Source organism: Macaca nemestrina, chromosome 15, assembly GCF_043159975.1.
Source record: "Macaca nemestrina isolate mMacNem1 chromosome 15, mMacNem.hap1, whole genome shotgun sequence".
NCBI lineage: Eukaryota > Metazoa > Chordata > Mammalia > Primates > Cercopithecidae > Macaca > Macaca nemestrina.
Genome location: NC_092139.1, coordinates 115,436,379 through 115,462,589, shown reverse-complemented (window position 1 = coordinate 115,462,589; position 26,211 = coordinate 115,436,379). Strand labels below are relative to the sequence as shown.

Sequence of the window (26,211 nt, the reverse complement as noted above, 5' to 3'; positions counted from 1 at the left end):
TTCTCTACTTTCTTCCCACATGGACCTCTGTGTGTGACACGTATATGTGAGTCTGGACACAAACGCACTCTCCCGCAACACCTGTGCTGGGCAGGTAGCAAAACCTCCGAGGAATGTGCAAGGGCCTTTTTTCAGTGTCTCCTCTGCTGACTACAATTCAATGTCCACGTCCAAATAGAGCAATGCCGTTTTCTCTTCCTTCCAGCCCTCCTCTGAAGAAGAAGGCTCTTTTTCCTCTTCCTCCCTCCTTCTCGCCATTGCTTCCCTCCTATGTGTAATAAGCTAGTGGGTTACTTACTGCAACCACCTTTTGTTTCCTAACCAGAATCAATTTTCTTTGCTTTTCTCTGTTCCCATTAATTGTGATTCATAGGAACTTAAAAAGCTCTCATAGCAGCATTTATATTTGGAAGCTGTAAATCTCAGAAACTAACTTTCTCTTGGGATACACACAGACACACACACACCCTCCCTGACCTATGAACAGCACTTTGGAGATTACAAAGCCTTTTGGCAGTGACTGCCACGTGTTGAGTGTCCCCAAGCCCCGGGAGGGGGCAGGGCAGCTGTTCCTCTCATTTTCTGAATAAGAGAGACCTCTTATGTGTGGTGGCACAAGCTGGGGCGTGAGCCTTTCAACTCCCTGCTTTCCTCCTTCTGCCCGGAAACCCGGCTGAGAATTAGCAGCGGGGTAGAGGGCTTCCAGCTGAAGATGGGATCCAACCTCCTCCCCTCTTAGTTCCTTGAGCACAGCCAGGAGCCTCTGGGACTATCACACAGGTGCCCATTTCAGCAGCAGAGCTAGGACTTTGTTGAATGGACTTGAGGAAATGACTCCTGCTCTGAGAATTTGCAGATGTAACAAGACCATCAACCAGCCCAGCCCACGGTGAGTGCACGCACACCATATCCCCGAGGTGGTCAAACTCCTTCAAGGAATGTCACAGCATTTTGTAGAAGGTGGAAACGGGATTGGAGATGTCAGGTGTTTTCTCTGAGGTCACACTACTGCTGCATCTCAGCTGAGCCTTAGGGCCTGGGCCTGCCCTGCTCTGGAGCCCTTGCCCTTGAAGGGCAGCTCGGTAACCAGTAGCACAGGGCTCTCCTCCAGCTGTCCCCTCCGCTCCTGCCTGGGCTGGTTTTTTTCTGCCACGTGGAAATTCTGGCTCGCAGATTCCTTCCTGCAGCAGTCCTGCTCCACTCGGAGCCCTCAGCCAATCTGCTTCTCTCACAAAGACCCTCTGGGCAGCCCTGAGAGATGGCTACCCCTCCAGAGGGCCTTCTCTCTCCCACTGGACTCTGGTCATCGTTGGCATGTGTGTTGTTCACTGTGAGGCCTGTGTTCGCCCCCACTGTCTGTGCTGTGAGCTCCAGATGGCAGAGCCTGAGCCCATCACCACCCCTCTACCTTTGTAGGGCTGTTTCATATACAGATGAGTTAATATATGTGTGTCAGTCAGGGTTCTCCAGAAAAACCTCTCCCTCTGTCTATGTTCCGAGAGATCTATCTACATATAGAGAGAAATTTATTTTAAGAAATTGGCTCGGCTGGGCATGGCGGCTCATGCCTGTAATCCCAGCACTTTTGGAGGCCGAGGCAGGTGGATTGCTTGAGCCCAGGAGTTCCAGACAAGCCTGGGCAACACAGCAAAACCCTGTCTCTACAAAAAACACAAAAGAATAACCGGGCAGGTGACATGCACCTGTAGTCCCAGCTACTTAGGAGGCTGAAGTGGGAGAATCACCTGAGCTCAGAAGCTTGAAGCTGCACTGGGCCATGGTCATGCTACTCCATGCCAGCCTGGGTGACAGAGTGAGATCCTGTCTCAAAAAAAAAAAAAAAAAAAAATCACAGGATTGTGGGGCTGGCAAGTTAGAATCTGGTGGGCAGGCTAGCAGGCTGGAAATTTGAAGAAGAGTTGATGTTACAGTCTTGAGTTTGAAATCTGCAGGCTGAAAACTCAGGCAGGCTTCCTATATTGTAGTCTTAAAGCAGAATTTCCCTTCAGGAAATCTCAGTCTTTGCTCTTAACGCCAACTAACTGGATGAGGCCCATCTATACGATGAACAGTAATCACGTTACTCAAAAGCTACTGATTTAAGTGCTAAGCACATCTGAGAAATGCCTTTACCATAACACCAGGACTGGTATTTGACCAAAGAACTGGGCACTGTGACCTAGCAAAGTGCACACATAAAACTTACCATCTCAACAAATGAAACCGTTAGAATAGTGTGTGGTGAATAGGGCACATTCAGTAATTATAGCAATTATTAGCTATCAGCAAGTGAATACTCAATGTCTACTGAATCACTTAATAGATTTAATAATTTTTAGAGTTCAAAGAATTATTTTTTGACATGGAGAACCTGATACAAACTTCGCACAACGTTGTATGGCATTTCAGAACATTCGAAGACTTGTTGAACCACAGGGTTCCATCTGAGTAAAGAACTCATTAAGGTCCCCCTGGTTTTAATTTCTATGATGTCATTATTTTATTAGTCTTCTTAGGCAAAACAAAAAATGTTGTTTGCCTTTTTGTAATAAAGTAACACCTAGGAAGCTATGAGATTATAAGCATATTTGAGGATTTCTATTTGGAATCATTTTCTATTCATGCACTTTAATTAGAAAGCGTGTGGCTACCTGGCTGGAGGTTTAGCTCAGCCAGCTTGATACATTCTCCGTGGTTATGAGCAAGGAAAGTTGCCTGGAGAAAGCCTATTTTTACAGAATGTGGTTTTTCATTTTATCTTTTCACAAAGATAAAATAATTGTGGTGAGATGGACAGAGAGACTCCTGCCTTTTTATTTTCCTTTTTCAGGCTTGTTGTAGTAGACTCCTAAAAAAGTCAAAACAAATCACCCATTTTGATATGTTTATTATACTTTTTCTCATATTTATTGAGAGAAAACACTTTTTTTTAACCTGAAGAATTACACGGGCAAATTTCCACAACAGATGTTTACTAAGAAAGTGTGGTACTGACATATTCTAGAATAATGGCTTTTACTGGATGAGTGGTTGATGGCACTTGGAGTTGGCATGCTGGAAATGGGCCTTTCTAACCAGTCAGATGGTCCTCCAAAACGCACAGAGGCAATTTGGGAATTATTTAATATGTTGGGACCGTTGTAGCACTTAGAATAAACAAATGCTTGCTTAAATTAGACAGAATTTATTTTTTTACCAGTCATTTGTGGACATTTCATAAATACATTTCACACATCTGCATAACTTCCTTATTCCGATTATATTCCTTAGCTCAAGATGAAGGCTTTGCATGACTCTAAGACTCCTTTGAAATGGATAGGAACGCACCATTATTCTTTGGAAACATTAGCAATCCTCAGGACTTGTACAGACACGAGCAAATTCTAGATCTGTTTCAATCACAATGCTAAAGAGTGAAATAAAACAGTGAGGAATTCTGGTGGGGCTTGAACCAAAGAGGTCTGAAATCTCTAAAAACTATACTTGTATTAAATAGTTGAGTTTTTATGCTGTGCACATTGTACATTTTGTAAATATGTCTTTAATGTAATTTACTGAAACACAGCCTAACAACTGCAGAGGATACACGGGACCGGATATCCTGAGCAAATGCTGTGCTTTTTCTCATCTGATAATTTTATTACGTGCTATTATGTGTACTTTTATGAGAAATCTCAAATCACTTTTTTTTTTTTTTTGAGACGGAGTCTCACTCTGTTGCAAGGCTGGAGTGCAGTGGCATGATCTCGGCTCACTGCAACCTCTGCCTCCCAGGTTCAAGCGATTCGCTTGCCTCAGCCTCCTGAGTAGCTGGGACTACTCAGGCACACACCACTATGCCAGCTAATTTTCATATTTTTAGTAAAGACAGGGTTTCACCACGTTGGCCAGGATAGTCTCGATCTCTTGACCAGTGATCCTCCCACCTCGGCCTCACAAAGTGCTGAGATTACAGGTGTGAGCCACCGCGCCTGGCCTGGATGTATTTTTTTAGTAGAGAAGGGGGTCTCACTATGTTGCGCTGGCTGGTCTCAAACTCCTGAGCTCAAGTGATCCTCCCACCTCGGCCTCCCAAAGTGCTGGGATTACAGGCGTGAGCCACCGCCCACACTGCTTTACTTGCTTCCTGATGCTCTTACTCAAAGTTTATGCGAGGTCCCCAGGGCCTCCCTGACCACAGGCCAGAGCCTCGCCTGCCCTGCTCAGCGCCACCCACAGACCCAACCTCCCTGCATCCTTGTTCTCTTTGTTTTACCTTAATTTCTAGAAATCTAATTCAATTTTCACTATCCAGTTATTTTTTTTTTCCTAAATGCAACCTAAGTCCCTGAGTCACACCAGCAGTAAATTGAGTTCGTCTACTTGGAGACTTGTCCCTCAATTTATCCTCCTGACTCACCCAGAATTAAAAGGCACAGCTCAGAGACCACCCTAACTCCAGCAGGGAAAGTGGCTCACCCATCTCTCCCTGGAGTTGTGATGTGGCTGCCAGGACAGAGTCCGGGAGAAGGAGGGGCATGGCTCAGCACCTGCCTGCTGCTGCCGGAGCCTGACTGGAGGATAAGCTAAGCAATCTTCTGTGAAATCACTCTCACTCTGAGAGGAGACTGGGATCCTACATGAGGCAAACTGCCAAGTGGCTGGAAGCACCCGGGAGTGTGTCATCCTTAATTCTGCACCTTCGTGCGCGTGCCCAGCACCGTCCTGCTCAGCAAACCACGCCAGCAGGTTGCTCATCTCGCTCTCTAGGGAGAGTGTTCAGCAGGGTGAGTTAGGATGAGAACGCTTGTGTCTTTTTATTGAGTACAAATGGAATATTCCACTTTCTCTGGTGCCATGAGGGAGTAGCATGTGCGAATGTTTTTCTGTCAACACCTCAAAAGCTCACCTCCTGGCCCACCTGTAGTACCTGGTTTCAAATGACTGCAGCAGGGTGGGGGGCAGCTGACGGGGTGGACGCTACCTCTCATTTCTGAGATGTAGCTACTGAGAACAGAGATGGTGAGGAAGAGGTCCAGGTGGCCACAGGCTTCCCTGCCTGTCTCTACCTAGGCTAGCCCTGTGCTTCCAGGCAGGACCACAGGCAAAGTCCAGTTCAGTGATTCTGCCTTGTCCCTTGTTGACAACTGAAGGGCTGGCCAAGAGGTCCGAATTGATTGGAACAGGTTCCCCAGCCGCATCCCCTGCAAATCACTCTCATACCTAACTGTCCAGATGGTGATGCCAGCCTGGATGGATTTTAACAGACCCATCTGACTCCCAGCCTTCGTTGTCCAACTTTGCAGCCAGGTCTTAGGCGACACCAGGCCCCCACACCCCTGTCCTTTTGCAACGTGCCTGTGCTCCAACTTGGAGTTCCCTCACCGGATCTGTCCACCCGGAGAACCCCTTTGCATCCCCTGAGACCCAGGGTCGATTGGGTGTGGGCAGTGTATTGTCAAATGGAAATGGTGCATGAGAGACGGCGTCCAGGCATGTCTGTAAGGTACATGTAGGGTGAGCAGGTGACTCCAACTCACCCAGCACCGCCTCCTGTGGCACTGCCTCCCCCCACCCCAGAAGCCACGCCCACGGCTTCTCAAGGTGTTTCCTACACCAACTGAGGAAGAACCAACTTCAGCTGAACACACTGATGGAGCTGCAGGATCTCCTGCTACCCCCGAAAGTGGACAGCTGGAGCACAATTGCCTGACTCAGGGTGAGCCGGAGCACAGTGGGGAAGGAAAATCATTTCTGCGGGCAGAGCTCCGAGCAGTATGTAGGTTTCAGAGTGAGAACTGGCTAGAAGCACAGACTCACACTAAGGTGAGTGCATTTGCTAATGGTTTGGAAACAGCAACACTGGAAGATTGCTGGCTATGAAGAAGTTTGTGGATAGACCTCTCAGAATGGAAACAGACTGTGAAAATACATGTGTCCCATGTGAATAAACGCCCCCGAAAGAACAACCACATGGAAGAAATTCTTAAAGCTCAGTGGACAAAATAACCTATTCTGTGGATACCAGGCAGCCACCTTCCCAGTCATCCCTGTCATTGTCCAGTGGGCTCCTAAACAACGTGGCCATGGTGGCAGGGATGGAGGCTGTGCCAGCACTTGGCATGGACTTCCCTCATCAAGTCTGGCTTGGCTCAGGTCACTTCTGGGTGCCCAATCTGCCAGCAGCAGAAATCAACACTGAGCCCCCATGTGGCACCATTCCCTGTGGGGAGCTGCTGGCCATCTGGAGGCAGGTTGATGACACTGGACTTCCCCCATCATGGACAAGACAGGGATGCATCTCATAGGAAGAAACACCTGTGGTGGACACGGATGTGCCTTCCCTGCCTGTGATGCTTCCGCCATCACCAACATCCTGGGCTCGTAGAATGCATTCTCCACCAACATGGCGCTCCCGCCAGTGCAGCCTCTGGCCAGGGAACTCATTTCACAGCAAAAAAGGACAGCCAAGGGCTCCTGCCCAGGGAATACGCCGATCTCACCGCATACCCCATCACCCAGAAGCAGATGGCCTATTCGTGAGGTGAACTAGCACTCTGAAGACTCAGTGACAGCATAGAAGGTAATAACGCCCCCAAAGAATGGGTTCAATCTTACAGGGTGCGTTAGATGCTTGCAATCAGAGACTGCTGTGTGAGGGTTTTTCTGTGTTTAGCCAGAAAACGTGGGTCTGGGGGTCAAGGAGTGAAAGTAGGAGAGGTTTCCCTCACTATTACACGGAATCATCTGAAGTTACATTGAACAAATTTGTTTACCTACAAGTTCACTGATGCTTGATATCGTCAATAAAAAAATTGCAAAGTTGTTGAGCCAAAATGTTTCATTAGTATTTTAATTCTCATGTCCATGACTATTCATAACAGTGATCTTTTATGTTATTCGCGATTATTTTCTGTTTCTTCAAATGAAAATAACCTGGCCAAAGGCTTTGCGCATTCCCAAGGGGGAAGCCTGTTCCTTATTAGTTAAAAGGTACTGTGCTTTTTACATCCCATGGAATAATCATTTTCTCACAGTTTGAAACCTTCTTTAAATTTTGTTTGTGATGTGTTTCATTATTAAAGTACTTTATTTTTGTTTCAATTAGGTCAAATATCTCTGTATTTCTTACTTCCTCATGGCTTCCAAATTCCGCACCTTGTTTTGGAAAAGATTTTAGATACCAAGTGATTATCATAAATTCATATTTTTTTCTAATAGTTCATGATTTAATATTTAGCATTTACTGTTTAATGTCACCAATTGTGATATTATGCTTTCTTATATGGTTAGATATTTGTTCCAATATCATTTCCCTAACAGTCTATTTCATCATGAATTTGAAATGCCTCTCTTATACACTCACTATACACTGAAATCTTATGTTTACATCAATGTGTTTTCCCCCTTATTTATTCAATTTATTTTTTTTTTTTGCACCAACAGTATGCTGATTTAATTACTTCAACACCACACTACAACTTCATGTCTTGTGGACAACTCTTCCCTTGTTTTGCTTTTACAAACAAAAAAAAAATGATTTTATATATTCTTCTTTTGCAAATTTTCTTCCACACAAACTTTAAAATTAGTTTGTCAAGTGGCACAAATATTTCACCGGATTCTTTTTATTGAGACGGAATTTTGATCTTGTTGCCCGGGCTGGAGTACAATGGTGCAATCTCAACTCACCACAACCTCCGCCTCCTAGGTTCCAGCAATTCTCCTGCCTCAGCCTCCCAAGTAGCTGGGATTACAGGCATGGGCCACCACATCCAGCTAATTTTGTATTTTTAGTAGAGATGGGGTTTTTCCAGGTTGGTCAGGCTGGTCTCGAACTCCTGGCCTCAGGTGATCCACCTACTTCAGCCTCCCAAAGTGCTGGGATTACAGGCGTGAGCCACTGTGCCCGGCCAGATTCTTTAGGGTGAGTTCGTTGATTCTCTAGATTACATTATGGAGCATGTACCCATTTGAAATAGGGTGATAATCATTTAATCCTGGTCTAACTTTCATTGTTTTTATTATCCTGTTTTCCTTGGTATTAATTTTTTCTTCTTTTTCTAGCTTCTTAAGGTAGACCATTAGCTTTAAAACTTTCTTCCCTCCTAATTACACATTAAAATTTATGGATTTCTTTCTAACCATTATTTCAACTCCAGTTCATAGTTTGTATATGCATTTATTTTCATTTAGTTCAAAGTAGTTTCTAATTTTCACTATGATTTATTTGACTCATGGGTATTTTTTTTTTACTTTAATTGCCAACTATTTGGGTTTTTTTTTTATTAATTTCTAATTTGTTTGCAGTGTCTTTATTAGGCTTTGCTCTCATAATATCAGGTTGGTGCGAAAGCAATCACGGTTTTTGCCATTAAGAGTAAAACCTGAAAGTAATGGCAAAAACCGCAATTACTTTTGCACCAATTTATTAAAACGACTTGTAAAGTGCTCCCTTCCTCTATTACATTTTATTGTGACCAAGAAACATATCATTTAAATTTCACTCCTACAGAATTTACTGAAACATATTCTATGCCACAACATATGATTGTTTTGTCATGGCGAACTTTTCCTATGCACAGGGAAAGAACGTGTATCTGCAATTGTTGAATACGGTGTGTTAAAAATGTCAGTTGCATCCGGTTTGTTGATAGATTTATGCTCATCTTCTGTATCCTTAAAGATTTTGTGTCTACTTCTGTCACACCAAAAAATGGGTGTTATCACCACATATAATTTTGAGTCTATTTCTCCATTTAGTTCTGCCAATTTTTTAATGTATTTAATTTGTAGACAATATGATCCTATGTGCCGAAACTCCCAAGGAACATCAGAAACCCGACAGAGCAAATCAACAGATTTAGCAAGGTCATACAATACAATTTCTGATACAAAAGTCAAGTGTATTTCTACATGAGTAACAAGCTAACTAAAAATGAAATTTAAAAACACTAATTCCATTGAAAAGTAGCATCAGTGAGAATAAAATACTTAGCAATACATTTAATTAAAAAGTGCTAGACTTGTACACTGAAAATTATAAAGTACTCTGGAGATAAATTCAGGATCTACATAAATAGACATCCATGTTTATGGATTAAAAGACTCAACATTGTTAAGATAGTAATTCTCCCCTAAATTGATTCATAGATCCAACGTAAGCCCAAACAAAATACCAGCAGGTTTTTATTTATATGATGATGTATTCATCTTAGTACGTGTATTTAAATACAAAGGCCATAGAATAGCACAAGTAATTATGAACGAGAAGAACAAAGTTAGAGGACTTAACTCTTCCCGGTTTCAAAACTTACTTTAAAGCTACAACAATCAAAGGAATGTGATATTGGCAGGAGGATGGACATATAGATCAATGGGACAGAACCTGAGAGTCCTTAACATTTATGATTCATTCAACAAAGATGCCAAGACAATTAAATGGAAAAAGGAGAGTTTTTCCCATAGATGGTGCTGAAACAATAGAATATACACAGGAAGGAGGAGGAGGAGGTAGAGGAAGTAGAAGGGAAACACAGGTGGAGAAGGAGGACTTAGAGCTTTACCTCACACCATATGCAAAACAAATTCACTCAAAATGTATCATAGACCTCAATGTAGTAATTATAACTTTAGAACTTCTAGAAGCAAAAGGAGAAAATCTTTGTGACCTTTGGTGAGACCAAGATTTCTCAAATAGGACACCCAAAGCATGAGCCATAAAAAAGAATTTGATAAATTGGACTCCTTCAAAGATAAAAATAATTGCTTTTCAAAAGAAATCATGAAGAAAATGACAAGACAAAGCAAAGGCTGGAGAACATACATGCAAATCATATATCTGATAATGGACTTGTATCTAGACTCTATAAAGAATTTTTGCAAATTAATAAGAAGGAAAACAGCCCAATCTAAAAAAAAAAAAAAAAAAAAAAACAGGAAACATTCAAATAGACTGTTCACCGGTACAGATATGCACATGGTTTAAAGCACGTGACAAGATGCTCAACATCATTAGACATTTTAACAGTGAAAATTAAAAACCCCAAGGAGATACCATTTCACACCTACTAGAATGGCTCCAATCAAAGGGGAAGACAATAACAGCTGTTGGTGAGGAGGGAAGAAATGGAACCCTTATGGGTAACTGGTGGGAGTATAAAATTGTACAGCCACTTTGGAAATAATTCTGGCAATTTCCTAAACAGTTAAACACAAGCTTGCCACAAACCCAGCAATTCCACACCTCAGCATCCACTTAAGAGAAATGCAAACATGTGTCTACACTGGGATGTGTGCTAGAAACCTCACAGTTGCTCTGTTTTTAACAGCCACAGCTGGAAGCAACCCAAACGTCCATCAGCCATTGGATGGATAAACAAAATGGCATCTCTCTAAAAAGCAGAACATCTCTCAGCAATAAAAAGTGTCCCCAAGATTACTCTTCGCTCTCAATGTTTCATTCTGGGTAGTCACTATAGCTGTGCCTCAAGATGACTAATATTTCTCCTGCAGTGTCTGCTCTGCTGTTCATCCCATCCTGTGTGCTTCTCATCTTGCACATCACACTTCTCATCTCTGGACGTTTCTTTTTTTTTTTTTTTTTTTTTTTTTTTGAGACGGAGTATTGCACTGTCACCCGGTCTGGAGTGCAATGGCGCCATCTCGGCTCACTGCAACCTCCGCCTCCTGGGTTCAAGCGATTCTCCTGCCTCAGCCTCCCGAGTAACTAGGATGACAAGTGCCTGCCACCCTGCCCAGCTAATTTTGTGTATTTTTAGTAGAGACGGGGTTTCATTCTGTTGGCTAGGCTGGTCTCCAACTCCTGACCTGGTCATCTGCCTGCCTCAGCCTCCCAAAGTGCCAGGATTATTGGCGTGAGCCCCCGCACCTGGCCTCATCTCTGGATGTTCCATCTGCGTCCTTTTCCTATCTTCTCTGCCTCTGCCTTACCCTTTTCAGCAAAAGGATTTCAGTTGTAAAACTGTTTTGATGCCCCCATACCTACCATCTGCTGAGGGACATCTCATTAATGTTTCTCGTTAGAGCCAACAAATGGGCACAGAAAGCAAGACATCAGTTCCTGGCCTGCAAGCAAACCACACCACATGCCTTTGTAAATCATCTCCAGATTCTGTGGAGCCAAGTGTGCTCTTCCCGAGATCACACTATGAAAGAATTCCCTTGCAAGTGAGCTTTGAACCCAAAGTGGTTGGACTCACATGGAGATCTGTGGCCCGCACTTTGAGAAGCACTGGCGTAAAGCAGCATCTTCATATTCATGCATTTACTACAGGTCTAATCACCCAAGACACACACTGCCGGGCACCTATGCCATCTATCCCACAGGCAGGATGAGGTACTAGGCATAGGCCAGCAACAGTGAAACAGGCAGGGAGGAAGACACCTGACTTGGACAAGGTCTAGGAAGATGTCTGAAGGAGGGGAGGCTCCGAAACTGAGTCTGGAAGGGGAGTGAGAGTTCGGTTGCCCACAGAGGGTGGAGGGGTCCCTGGCAGAGGCTACCACCTGAGCAATCCTGGGGCCAAGAGAGCACACCGGCTATTCCAGGAACTCTCGATCAGAGCTTCTCCCAGTGTGGTCTGCAGACCTGTGCCAGTCCAGCCTTTGCTGCAGTCCTCGATGAGATGAAAACAAAAACCGAGAGTAAGTGTTTGGAAATGTTTGTAGAAAACTGACAGAGTAATTTTATGTCTGTTGAAATTAATAATAAAAAATGAAGTCTGGGCCGACTGTGGTGGCTCATGCCTATAATCCCAACACTTTCGGAGGCGAAGGTGGGAGGATCACCTGAGGTCGGGAGTTTGAGACCAGCCTAACCAACATGGCGAAACCCTCTCTCTACTAAAAATACAAAAATTAGCTGGGGTGGTGGCGCAAGCCTGTAATCCCAGCTACTCGGGAGGCTGAGGCAGGAGAATCACTTGAACCGAACAGGCAGAGGTTGCAGTGAGCCGAGATGGTGCCACTACACTCCAGCTGGAGGATAGAGCAAGACTCTGTCTCCAAAAAAACATAGTGGCGTCTGTATTTCGTATGCTGTTTGCTTTCAGTTTTTGAGTAACTTCTTTTTTGCTGTAATTTTCAAAATACCATCTGTGATGGACAGAAAAATACCATTCCATCACCACAGATGATTAGAGATGCACCAAATAGTTCCATCTGGATGGACACGGGGACAGAGTGGGAGGGAGGAGGTTGGGCAGCGAGAGCAGGGGCAGGAATCAGGCCAGGAGGGGTCACATGGACCTTGTCAGGAAGTCTGAGCTTCCCACCAAAAGCAAAAGGAGCTGCTTTAGGCTGTCCAGCAGGTGGACTCCACCAGGCTTGCCTTTCAGATGGTTTGAGTCCAAGAAGACTCCTGAGGAGGGAGTGTTGAAGTTGGGTTTTGTAGTATAAATAGGAGTTTGCCAGGTGTGCACAATTATATTGGGTAACTATATGAAGGATGGGCTGTAAAGAGGGAAACTAGGGGTACATGGAGAAGTGATACGAGTCTTAGGAGAAGTCAGTAACATTTTCCAAGAGTCCCTGGAGCTCCTTCCCGGCAGCTTAGTGGGAAGAGCTGCTGCCACTGCCTGGTCATGAGGGCAAGGGCCTGAGCCCAGGACCCCAGGCTCTGGAATTTCTCTACTGCAGGGATAATGGAGCTGCAGCAGGGTGCAGATCTGTAACAAGGCCTGGTGCAGACAGCACACTTCACCCACACCAGGAAGGAAATGAGAAAGGAGTTCCTTTTCAGTTTTTTGCATTTGAGGTAAGTTTTTGTGATTTTTTTTAATTCCTCAGAATCAGTGATTTGGCAGTGGCATCCAAAACAGCCAGGCCATCCGTTAGTCACCTGGTGGAGAAAATCTCGATGGTGAAGGGAACATTTGAACGGGAAGCTGCAGCAGGGCGTTCGGTGGCGGGGGTCAGGCGGAGGAGGTGACTGAGTCACTGCAACACTCTGCTGCTACAATTTAAATTTTAAAATAAACACCTTCTTTGCAGTCGTAGAGATTTCAAGGGAAATAAATAAATATGTAACACATCCGTCCTGCATTACTATTTGCTTTAACTCTCTGCAAAGTCAAGACTGGGGAGTATGTGGGAGAAAAATAAATGTCAGGTTCAATCTCAGAGTGAAGCATCCTTCTTCCAAGCCCCCAACACTTGCCCGGACCTTGCTGATGGCTCCGGGGTTCAGTCCAGAACAGATGCTCTGCAGGCTGTGCCTCCTCTCTAGCCAGGCACAGCATGGGGGGTACATCAAACCCAGGACCCCAGGACGCCCAGCCTGCTTCTCAGGAAAGGCTTCTGTCCACCCACTCAGAGTGGGGATTGATTACAATCCAAAGGGCAACAGGAGAAAGGTTATGAATTCTGCCTCTTTGGGTCCAAGAAGACTCTTGAGCAGGGAGTGTTGGAGCTGGGTTTTGTGGTTTGAATAGGAGTTTGCCCAGTGTGCATAGCCAGAGAGGAAGTGCCAGCTGAGAGAACAGCATGGACAAAGACACAGAAGTATGCAAGGGCACAGCATCCAGAGACACTTGTGTGCAGTTCGGGGTTCTGAAGCACAGAGCAGGAGGCTGGCAGGAGATTCGGTTTGAAGAGGTCATCAGAGGGCAGAGTACAAAGCACCAGGATAGAGATTGTGTCTTCTAGACATGGGAAGCCTTGGGCTATTTTAAGTAAAAGTGCAGTGATGAACAGGGTGGATGTGTGTGTCTGTGGGGGTGGGGCAGATGAGGCAAAATGGGGGGCCATGGTGTTTACCTGATGGTGATTTCCATCACTGAGAGGAGTGAGAGGCGTTTGTGCACCAGCGGCTTTTCACGCAGGCAGGAGCAGCGTCCCTCCTGCCGGTCTCTGCTGCTGGACCCACACAAAGCCACAGTGACTCAGGGAGGAGGTAGACAAAGGCTTTTGGGACTAAAACACTCTGGCCTGGGAGAGCCCGTGCCTTTCCGAGTGACGCAGACCCTGGAGGCTCCATTTCCGAGATGCCGGACGGCTCCTCCTCCCTTCTTCTGCAGACGGGCACGCCCAGGCCACAGGACGAAAGGACCCTGGAGGATCCCCCTGTGCTGGCTTGCGGAGGAGGACCAGACCGAGGGCAAGAGGCGCAGCTCCAGTGGCTTCTCCGGAAGCCATTCCCCACTGTTTCACACGGGCCTGGAGCCTACTTCTCAGACTGGCTTTGGATTTCTCCCCGCTGACCCTGACTGGGCTGGGCGCCCATCACCCATAAACCCCAAACCCAAACAGCCAGGGCCTGAACCTGGTGGTCTGCAGAGGAAGGGCCTCGATGCCGGCTGTCATCATGGCTGCACCTGCCCAGAAGCCTCCAAGCACGTCCACTCCAGTCGGGGCCACTTTCAGACCTTGTGGTCCAGCCTGGCTGGGAGTCCTGATAGTGAGTCTGAGGCCAAGAATCCACCCTTCCTCTCCCACGTACCTCGCTGCCCCCACACACCACGCTTACCTCCACACACCCCCAATCACAAGTCCCCTCCTGGCCCCTGGTGGCAGGGCCCGCTCCACCAGCACACCTGCCTTCAGTCCCACCCCTGTGCCCACCCCTCCAGTTCCCTCCGGCCACACCCATGCTGAGAAGACCGACAGAGTCCCTTCCCAGCCTCCACATCAACACCTCTGGTGGATTCTCCACCCTCGATTCTCTTCCAATCCCGTTACTCACACGAGGAGACCCCCTACTCACCGCACACTGGTCGGAGGCCTTGCCCCAAGGTGCAAACGTGGGTGGGTGAATGGACCTGTGACCTCACGCTTGCTGGCCTGGTTAGACCCAGCTTCTGCTTTGATTGTACTCGGCTCCTGCCTCAGCCACGTGTCCCATGGGCCACACCCCCAACAGAGGGCTCCCGGCTCCCCAAGGCCTGGACACTAAACCCCCACCTTTCTCAAGGGCTGGTTCTCCTTGTCTCACCCCCAAACAGCCCCTGGTTCCTCGACCTGCCTGCACGAGGCCTCCACCGTGCAGGCACCAGGGGCTCCTCCTGGGAAAGCCAGTTCCCACCAGAAGCCCCAGCCTGGCTCAGAGAACGTTCCCTGCACTTCCACTGAGCCATATTGATGCAAATGATGGAGACACTGAAGCGGAATGATAACTAGCAAAAATATTTTTTTAACATCCTTGCACATTTTTGTTTCTTCCTGAAATTAAATTAAAATTAAGCTTCTTTGGGAGGCAACGCTATAAGAAAATCTGCTGTCCTTTCATTCCATCCTGTTAGTTCAGTTTACAAAGCTATTATGCCCTTTACAGACGAGGAAACCAAGGCTCAAAGAAGGATTAAAACTATTCAGAATTCAGCTTCCAGAAACTTCCATGCCGCCATCCAACTTAAAAGAATTTCAGTAGTGAAACTTGGTAACTCAGAATACTGCATTTTACACATAAGATCGAGTTGGTAAAATATTCACTCCTCCAGGATATAAAGTACCTGACATTTTATGGGAACATTTTCTCTAGTTCAGAATCATTTCCTAATTACTCCAGATTTTCCACAGGATTGATGTTGGTGGACATCTGAGCACATGATCATTAGGGTTTTCGTCTGCCAAGTTCTGTGGTCTTTCGACACTTCAGCATCCAGGCCTCAGGAGGAACAAAAGCCAATCAGGGGACCACTTAAAGGGACAGTTGTTGCTGGTCAGGAAGATGGCACTGCCTGAGGGGCAACTGTCGCTGGTCAGGACGATGGCACTGCCTGAGGGACAATTGTCGCTGGTCAGGACGATGGCACTGCCTGAGGGACAATTGTTGTGACTAGGATGGTGTCATTGCCTAAGGGACAATTGCTGCTGGTCAGGACGATGACATTGCCTAAGCAAACCTCCCATTCTTAGACTCAGGATTAGAACCAAGGAAAGCATGTCCCCTCAATGAGAATGTGATGCCAGTCCCACGGCAGCAGTCACGGAAATCCTTATAGGACGGGGACAGAGTCCAGGCCTCTGGACACCAGCAGGATTTGAAACACCACCTGGAATTGAAGGAGAAATGGAGTCTCTCTAGACAGCCCATGCCCCTGATGTAAGGGACACCCCGTCCCCCCATGCCATGTGCCCCAGCCCCCAGTGCTAATGTCCCCACATTTCGTTCACCTCTGGCCTGCTTACTTCTACGATTGTTCCAGGAATACCGACTACGGCTCCACCCTGGAGGTAGCAAATTCCACCTCCCCAAGAAGACACAGCCCAGGCCGGGAGCTGTGCATGCAGCTGGGAAAATCCAGCTCCAGCGGTGAAAGGAATGCAGAAGCTTCTGGTTTCCAACAAATGACAAAGCGGCCCAGGCCTGCCGGCAACCTTCCCTGAGCCAAGCCCTGTAGGCACCATAGCAGCCAGAGAGAGGTGGGGGCTATGCCGGGTGACCACTCACAGGCCCTGAGGGGCTCTGAGGTCGCAAAAGGTGTCCGCTTCCTAGGGTGGAAAACGCAGCCGTCCACAGTGGAGAAAAGTGAGGGTTTTCAGGGGGGTGAGCAGGCAGAGAGGGGAGCACCCTTTCTTCCCCTTTCTTCCCATGTTGTGCTGAGTGAGCCAATGCCAGACAAAGACCTATGAGGGAGAAATGCAGCTGCTATCACCTCGGCGGAGGCTGGGTCTCGGTGACATGGGGACTGCTTTCAGCAGACGTGCAGGGGAGCACGCTAAAGAGCTGAATGCCTTCCCCGCCCCAGTTCCCACACGCCCAGCCTCTCCTACCCTCCACTCACTCTGCGCTGGAAAGTGGCTGGGCCTGCTAAGCTGTGCCCTTCCTCCCTGGGATGCAGCTGCCCGTGGAGGCCACAGGGAAGAAGGTCCCCCTTCTCATGGGTTCAGCTTATAGGTCCCTTTAAGCTCTGGCCTCTAAACAAGCCTCTAACGTGAAGGCAACGTTTTGGTCTCCATCTTTACCCTTTCTCACCTGTCTAGGCCTGGGGGCCACAGGCAGGGAGAAGAGTGCTAATCACTGGAGGCCTCATGGAGACCCCAGGAGGGAACCACAGATCTGATGATCCTGCCAACCCCACGGTCTCTCTCCCCTGCCCCACCACCCCCAGATCTGGAAGATTACATGATTAACACTAAGAGTAAGATGAAAATCTTTTTTAAAAAGCAGTGCAGGCTGGGCACGGTGGTTCACACCTGTAATCCCAGCATTTTGGGAGACCGAGGCAGGCGGATCACCTGTGGTCAGGAGTTTGAGACCAGCCTGACCAACATGGAGAAACCCCGTCTCTAGTAAAAATACAAAATTAGCCAGGCGTGGTGGCAGGTGCTTGTAGGCCCAGGTACTCAGGAGGCTGAGGCAGGAGAATCGCTTGAACCCGGGAGGCAGAGGTTGCGGTGAGCCGAGACCATGCCATTGCACTCCTGCCTGGGCAGCAAGAGCAAAATGCTGTCTCAAAAAAAAACAAAAAAAAAAAAAAAAAAAAGAAAACCAAAAACAAAAACAAAAACAAAAAAAAAACAGTGCAAGGGCGAGATACATAGACTAGCCCTGGAGACTCCTTCCTGAGGCATCTCTCCTCTGTGTACAACCCAGGAGGAAAGCCGAAAGCCAGGCCGAGCCGCCATCACATCCCCAGGGACGCATCCCTGGCCACCGTGCTTAATGTCCTCAGGGATTCTGAGCTCACTCACAATGCAAAATCATGGCATTTAGGGGCTCTCATCAATATGTTTTGAACAAAACTATATCAAAGTAGAAAGGAGAGATATTATAAAAGAGAAAAGACAAAGACATGCAGCTGAAGTAAATCATCAAGAAGACTACACTGGAGATGATACATTTGGAAGAAATAATAGTTGGTGTTTAAAACTGAGTGGATGAGTTGAGTGACAGAATGGATACAGCTGAGGACGTATCAGTATGTGGAAGAGCAAGATGGGGCCAGCACCATCTTGAAGGTGGTGTGGAGAGACGAAGGGGGAATGGAGAGATGGAAATTGCAAGGAGGGAGCTGGAGTGGAGAGCAAGAGGGGGCCAGCAAGGCCAGGAAGCAGGAAAGGGGAATGGAGAGACAGGAAATGCAAGGAGGGAGCTGGAGGAGTGAAGTGCCAAGTGCATGCAACAGAAGTGCCAGAAGGGCAGAGAAATGAACAGAGATTAGAGAATGCCCTAAATGAGCAAGAAATAAAGAAAATGCAAGACCTTGAATTGAAAAGCCTCAAAGAGTCCAAAAAAAAAAAAAAGAAAGAAGAAAGAAAGAAAGAAAGAAAGAAAGAAAGAGAAAGAGAGAGAGAGAAAGAAAGAAAGAAAGAAAGAAAGAAAGAAAGAAAGAAAGAAAGAAAGAGAAAGAAGCAAAACTAGACAAAGGTAAAATTCATTTTTAAAACATCAGAAATAAGGAAAAAATTTAAAAGTTATCAGGAAAAAAAAGCCAATAAATATAAATAAAAATCAAGTTGGTATCACAATTGTCAACCATGGAAGCCAAGCAATAGTGTAACAATAATTTTTAAATATTAAGAAAAGAATGATACCCAGATTGTTATATCAAGCTAATATATTATTTAATACTGGGGTAAAATAAGATTTTCTCAGGCATAAAAAAATGGATGAATTTGCACTGAATTTAGGAGCCTCTGGTCATCAAAAAATATTAGGTGAGAGTGAGAAACAAGACACAGAGCAGGAGAAGGTAATTCCAGCACTTTCAACCAAAAAACAGAGCTCATCTTCAAAGCATATATATGTGGTTTTGTTTTTGTTGTTTTTGTTTTGAGACAGGGTCTTGCTCTGTCTGCCAAGCTAGAGTGCAGTGGCATAATCACAGCTCACTGCAGCCTCAACTTCCCAGGTTCAAGCGATCCTCCCACCTCAACCTCCTGACTAGCTGGGACCACAGGTGCACACCATCACGTCTGGCTAATTTTGTTTATTTTTAGTAGAGATGGGGTCTCACTATGTTGCCCAGGCTTGTCTTGAACTCCTGGACTCAAACGAGCCTCCCTCCTTGGCCTCCCAAAGTGCTGGGATTACAGGTGTGAGCCACTGCACCCAGCCTAGCCTTTTATTTCTTTAACTCACACAAATCAATAAAAAGACAAGCAACTCCAAAAGGTAGACAAAAATATAGGAACAGATACTTAGAAAGAGAGGATAAAAATGATTAACAAACGAATCAGGGGAAGGCAAAATAAAGTCATGCCAAGACGTGCCTACTAGACTGAAAAGCAAATGAATGTATTTGTAACTTATTAGCCCTTTAGGAAACAACTGAAAATATGAATATCAGTGTGGTCACAGAACAATCACAGCTCACAAACTGTGGTGGTGAGAGATCTAATTGGAATGTCAACTTTGGGACACACTTGATATTATTTAGTCAAGGTGCAGGTACATAGCTCCTACCCAGCAATTCACGATTCAGTACAAACCCTAGGCAAACTCACTGGCATGCCCACTAGGACACATATGTGAAACCCTTCCTGGCAACCGGGCCTGTAACTGCCCCAAACTAGAAACCAACTCCAGTGTCCATCGACTGAACTGTAGAAAATTAAATGGTGGTACAGCCATACAGCAAATTCCTAGACTGTGCAAAAATTAGTAAAGTACAGGGGCATCCAAAAATATGCATGAAACCCAAAACATAAAAACATAATGTTGAGTGAAACAGGACAGGTACAGTTCCACTGATGTGAGACTCACCTATGATTTCATTGCATGAAACGGCACAGGCAGAACTGAATGTCCAAAGCTAAAACCATAAAGAAATGCAAGAAAATGAGTCCACGGTGACGATAGTTGTTACCTAGAGGCGAGTGAGATAGAAAGGATTGCAGACAGCTGGGGGCACACAGGGCACCCCAGGTTGCTGGTAATATTCCATCTCATGGCCTGGTGTTGAGGTCATGAGCACTTACAGGGGAGTCTCCCTTTCCTTACTTATCAACAGGTGCAATGTTTGTGCCATTTGCCATATGTCTGTATTACCATTCAGAGAAGGAAAAGAAGTAACATTCAAAGAAGGAAGGAAGGAAAAAGGGAAAGAGAGGGGGAGAGAGGGAGGCAGGCAGGTTGCAACAGGAATCTGCATCACACAGCACTGGGGAGAAGACGGGGGGCTCTTCCCCTGAGGAGTGGCAAACTTGAGTCCTCATCATGGATGCAGACCTGGGTCTCTGCAAACTAAATTCTCGGCACACAAAGAGCAGAATCTCTAGTCCAAGAGTTAAATTCAGAATACCAATGTATTGATTGATGATGAGAAATAAAAATGGCTATGAACACTTAAATAAATTAATACATGAAATAATGAAAAGGAAAGTATGTGTGTAGTTTCCAAAAGTTGTTTCAATAAGAATTTTTTTTGAATACAAGGTAAAACTTTTTAGTATTGGGATAAATGGGTTTTAAGGTGAAAAACATTATGATGACAAAAAGCAGTGCTATATACTGACACAACAGTGTGCTAGATCAAGAAGATATAGTGGTTATGAATATATATGCCCTTTAAAATAGCCCATCACAATATATAAAATAACAACTGACAGCACTACGAGAGAACAGAGACAACAAAATTTATTGCCCAAGATCTTAACAAAGCCCTATCAGAAACTGGTAGATTAGAGGGACAAAAAAAAAAAATCAAAACAAAAAAGCATAAATACATATAAAATTTGATTGACAAGATTATTAAAAATCCCAGAGCAAAATATATGTCTGTGTGGAGGGCAGCTTTCACAACCAAGGATGACGGATGAGGTTGGAAGCTACAATCAGCCCAAACAATCCCCCCAGCTTAGTCTGTTCCCTGAGCACAAAGCAATGAAATTAGAAACCAATAACAAAAATGATTACAAAAAATAAAATACCATATGTTCAAAAACTAAAACGTCATTCTGCTAAAAAGACTTTAAGATACAGAGTAAAAAACAAGAGATTACAAAATAATGGAGCCACACTGTAATGATAGCTGCATATGTTTAAATGTATTTATCAGGAAGTAAGAAAAAATGAGCTAAGTATTCAATTCAAGCAGAAAACAAACACGAAACAGAAGCAACCCAAAGGGGAAAAAAAAAAGAAAATAAAATAGATAAGGACATAAATCAATGAAATAGGGAAGATTAACAAAACCAAAAGCTATTTCTTTAAAATATTAATAAAATATACAAAAAGCTCTGGCAAATCTAGTCAATACAATAAGGGGAAGATGCAAATTTTAAAAACAGAATCCAAAAGAGGAAGTAACTGCATAAACAATGTAAAATCTTTTTTATAAAGTCATCAATTTGAAAACACAGGCAACATGGACACATTTTTGGAAAAGTATAATATTCCAAATTGGAGCAAGGATAAATAGATTTTCATTTAAAATTCATAATGGTAATTAAAACCTCCCCCAAGAGGAAAAAAAAAAGGCAGTAAAAAATCAGGCCAAGAACATTCCACAAAAAAAGTTACATCAAACTTTTAAACAAGAAAGAATCTATGTCTTATACAAATCACAAGTTGTTCCAAACAATGACAGAGAGACAGAGAGCTTCTGTTAACTATAAAATTGTTTGCTTGATTCCAAAGCTGGTTAAAAAAAAAAAACACACACACACACACTTTAAAATGCGAAGTATAGCTCTCTTCACTTATGAATAGTCTTACATACATATTTGCCAATTGACTTTAATGTTGTGTTAAAATAATATATTATAAACAGAGTTCATCAAAAGAATGAAAAAAATTTTAACATCAGAAAACCTATGAATTTAATTCACCACTTTAAGATACTAAGGTGAAGAAAGAAAAAAATATTGACTAGGTCAGTAGAAGCAAAAAAAAAAAAAAAAGCACTTATAAATATCCAACATATTTTAAAATAAAATTATTTACATCACATTATTATTATTACATACAGTATTTCCAGAAAACTACAACTAAAGGAGAATGTTCTTTATCTGATAAATAACTACGCTTGTCTTTGACAAATACCATATTCAGAAGATGGACTTGAAGCATGGCTCCTTTAAGACTGGAAACAAGAAAACGCAATGTTATTGCTACTGACAAAGCTGTCCAATGGACTCATCAAGAGAAAGATCAACAAGAGGTAGAAGAATATATCAAGACAAGTCAAGGCTATCCTTTTGCAGATGGTATGATCACCTAAATAGAAAATGCCTCAGAATCAATGCACGCAGTATTGGAACTAAGAGTTCTACAAAAATTAAGAGGTGTGATTTCAACTGTACCATGATATTTCTTCACACTGGTAATTTCTAACTAAAACATGTAATAATAAAACAATATAACATTTACAATAACAAGAAAAACTTAAATATATCTAAGAATAAATCTAACAAAGAATTCATGATTCCTTAGAAAGTTTTAAAATTAATTAAAGGATATAAAAAAAGATTAGAATAAAGAGAAGATATACCATATCCCATAATGGGATAGTTTAACATTTGAAGAAATGGCAGTTCTCCCCCAAAGCCATACTTACATGAGATTCTGATAAAAAAAATTTAGGAGCAATTTTTGAAGACTTCAACAGTCTTATTCTGACATTTACATGAAAAAATAAAACTCTTCAAAAAATAAACAATTTCAGAAAAAGGGAGAATAAAAGAGACTTGGCCTATAAGATATGAAAAAAATTCCACAAAATACTACTTTAAAAAAAAAGTGCAAGTTTTGGTATAGAAATATTAAATTCATAAGTGGAATAAAACAGGAAGCTCAACGCCAGACCCATGTGTGTTTAAGGATCTGTTTTATGAGAGAAGTGACGCACGTCAGTGAGACAGCAACAGACTTTTTTTAATAGATGGCTTTGGGTACCACTGGCTTGCCTGATGGGTAAAATTAAAATTGGAACTCTTCCTTACATCTTAAATAAAATGATCTCTAGATTGATTAAAAACTCAAATGAAAAGGAATAAAAATAAAGCTAATAGAAGATTGTTGGAGAAAACTTTTTATCTTGAACTGAATATGCACATTTTATGTAATACCCCAAATGTACAAAATCTAAGGTGAAAAAAATTGGATTTTACCATAGCGATGTGGAAGGGGGGCAGGGAAGTGCTGGGTACAGGAGGGTGTGGTCCCTGGCTATGGCTCCACCCCAGGGCCTGTGCCCATGGACCTAGGTCGGGACAGGCATTTCTGTTTTCCTGCCCAAATGTTGCATTTCCCAAGACCACCCTGGCCCACCACACACCCATCTATGCCTATGACCCCATCGGACACACACACGTGGCTGGACTTCAAGAGGAACATATCAGTGGAAGAAGACACAACAGCTGGATGTCAAGAAGGCCCCAGCGGAACAGCACACTGACAGACACGGGCACAGGCTTGGCAGGCCATTGACCTGCAGAACGACGTGGAGTTCATGGAGTTCAGCCAGGGAGGTCAGAGGAGAGCCTGGGCCGCTGAGCCGCCCGACTCTAAGGGAAATCCATCTTCCCACTCTATCTCCCTTCTGGCTCCCTATCCACCTGCTGAGAACTTCCACTCAATAAAACCTTGCACTTAAGCCAGGCACAATGGCTCACGCCTGTAATCCCAGCACTTTGGAAGGCTGAGAAGGGCGGATCACGAGGTCAGGAATTCAAGACCAGCCTGGCCAATATGGTGAAACCCCATCTCTACTAAAAATACAAAAATTAACTGGGCGTGGTGGCGAGCGCCCATAGTCCCAGCTACTCGGGAAGCTGAGGCAGGAGAATCACTTGAACCCAGGCGGCAGAGGTGGCAGTGAGCCGAGATTGTGCCACTGGACTCCAGCCTGGGCCACAGAGCAAGACTCCGTCTAAAAAAAAAATAGCAATAATAACAACAACAAAAAAACACCTTGCACTTATTCTCCAAGCCCACGAGTGATCCGACTCTTCCAGTACACCACGGCAAGAAACCCCGGGATACAGAAATCCCTGTGTCCTTGTGGTAAGAAAGGGTGTCTAATTGAGCTAACACAAGCTGCCTATAGATGGCTGAACTAAAAGAGCGTCCGGTAACACACGCCCGCTGGGGCTTCAGGAGCTGTAAACATTCAGCCCTAGATGCTGCCATGCAGTCGGAGCCCCACAACCGGCCCATCTGCATGCTCCCCTACGGGTCTGAGCAGCGGGGCACTGAAGAAGTGAGCCACTCCCCCGTCACACGCCCTGCGAGAGGGATAAGGGAACCTTTCCCCTTTCAATAGCAACATTAAAAATCTGGGTTTGAGATAAAAAGGCATCATTAAAGTAAACAAGTGACAGACTGGGGGGAGAATGACTACATCTTTTAAAATCAACCAGATATTGGCATCTAGAACATGCAAGGAAATGGTGAAATCCAACAAAATAAAAACAATAGACTATTAAAATGGTTAAGGTATACGAGTAAGAGCTTCACAGAAAGGGAAACGTGAATGGCTGCTAAGTGAGGAGGAGACACACAACTTCCTTGGCAACCACAGAGGTGCAGGTTAAAACGATGATAAGATTACATTTTGCACCCATTCATCTAATTGACAAAACTTTCAAGGAGTGTAAAAATGCTGGTGAGGGTGTAGTAAAATGAACCCCTCACGCACTGCTGATGGGAATGTGGTCTGCCACACAGAGCAAACTGTCTGTGCCAAGTGGAATTAACGGGCATCTCCTAGGATCCAGCAGTGCCACTCCTGAGTGAAAACCCAGGGAAATCCATAAAGACCCCAGCGTGTGGATGTTGCAGTAAGGTGTGTGGTGGGGGGAGCCAGAGGCAATTCAGGGGTCCATGACAAGAGGAATGGGGTAGGTGAAGGCACGGTGGATGCACGCTGTGAAGCGAAGGTTGGCAGAGGGCCATACAGAAACGTCAGTGCGTTTGCACAACAGTGGTGAGTGAAGAAAATTAGGAAACAAATGAGATCTATACATAGTAAAATAACATGTATGGAAATGTAAAATGAACACATAACCCTTGACAAATTAGATTTTTCAAAGCTACACAAATATTTAGGTACAGATGAAAACCCATTAGAAAGAGTGATTCTGTCGGAGGAGTGGAGAGGGGATGGGAGCTGGGATCCAGGATGAAGGAGAAACGGAATAAAACAACCAGAGGTCTTGTAGGGCATGATGGTGAGAATGGATTGTCAGTGAGGAGTCGGATGAACAACTCTATGAACCTGTGAATGAAAAGTATGGCTACGGCTACTATTAAAACTAATACTAATGACAATAGTGTGTAAGAAAAGCGTGGACTTTGTTCAAAACTTTAATATGCCAGCCAGTGAATGTGTGACCCTGAGAAAGTTACTTGCCTGTGTGAGCCTCAGTTTTCTCAAGCATGGAATGAAAATGCGAACAAAAATGTCTTCGTTTTTCCAAACTCAAGTCCAAAGAAAGGTCCAAATTCAAGAAGACTCTAACTATGATGAAAAGTCACTACCAAAACTGATTTTAAGCCCTGATACATTGAGACAATTTTTTTTTTAATCAGTAACCACATTTCTGAATGACAGCCAGTCAGTGGCAGCCTCACTGTCCCAACCCTGAGTCCACGGCCAAAGTCATCCAGTCTCTAAATGTTCCCCCTCCCAAGTCTGCCAGTCTTGGAGCTCCACGGCCAGTCTGCTCTGTTCAGGGTGACCACACTCTACAATCACAGCTCTCCCTTACTTAGCAAGAATTACCTTTCAGATTTTTGGTTTCAGCATTTCGTTTGGCAAGGATAATCAAGTCCAGCTTCTGGAGATCACGTGATGATCAAATGAGGCCATTTAGTAAGGGCCATTGAGTAGCAGTGTCTCAGCAGCCAGCCTGTCAGAGTTGGTCAAGCCTGAAGCCTCATCTGTAAACCACAGAAAGGAATAAGAAAACTGAGAAAAGATGCTGATAATGTAACGAATTGTTCTCATATGTGAATATACCTTTGTTGGCAGCCCAAGTCATGCCAGTCTTTGTATTGACAAGCAAGTGGAAAAGTATACATTTAAGATAGCCTCTCTAGTGCACTGAGCCCCAGTGTAACTCATGAAATAATAATAAGGAATGTATAACTAAAAGCGAATAGAGGTAGGAATAGGAAACGCGATATCTGATTATCACTGTCACACGTTGAAAAGAATGTGAAAGGCCGGCAGGGGGTGGCTCACACCTGTAATCCTAGCACTCTGGGAAGCCAAGGTGGGCGGATCACCTCAGATCAAGGGTTTGAGACCAGCCTGGTCAACATGGCGAAACCCCACCTCTATTAGAAGTACAAAAATTAGCCGGGTGTGGTGGCGGGCGCCT

The 26,211-nt window shown here is 44.5% G+C and overlaps 1 long non-coding RNA gene across 11 annotated transcripts in view; it reads right to left on the bottom strand.

The window, feature by feature from the left end:
* LOC105489788 (uncharacterized) overlaps positions 1-26,211 on the bottom strand; it is a 132,630-nt gene that overhangs the window by 29,844 nt on the left and 76,575 nt on the right. For 7 of the 11 annotated variants that reach the window (XR_011614222.1, XR_011614228.1, XR_011614232.1 and 4 more), the window contains 2 exons: positions 25,611-25,768; positions 15,108-15,992 (listed from right to left, as the gene is read on the bottom strand). This is a non-coding gene — a long non-coding RNA (uncharacterized lncRNA). Of the gene's footprint in view, positions 1-15,107; positions 15,993-16,390; positions 16,567-19,648; positions 19,698-25,610; positions 25,769-26,211 lie in introns of those variants that run through there. The other 4 variants (XR_011614229.1, XR_011614231.1, XR_011614227.1 and 1 more) reach the window with 3 other exon arrangements.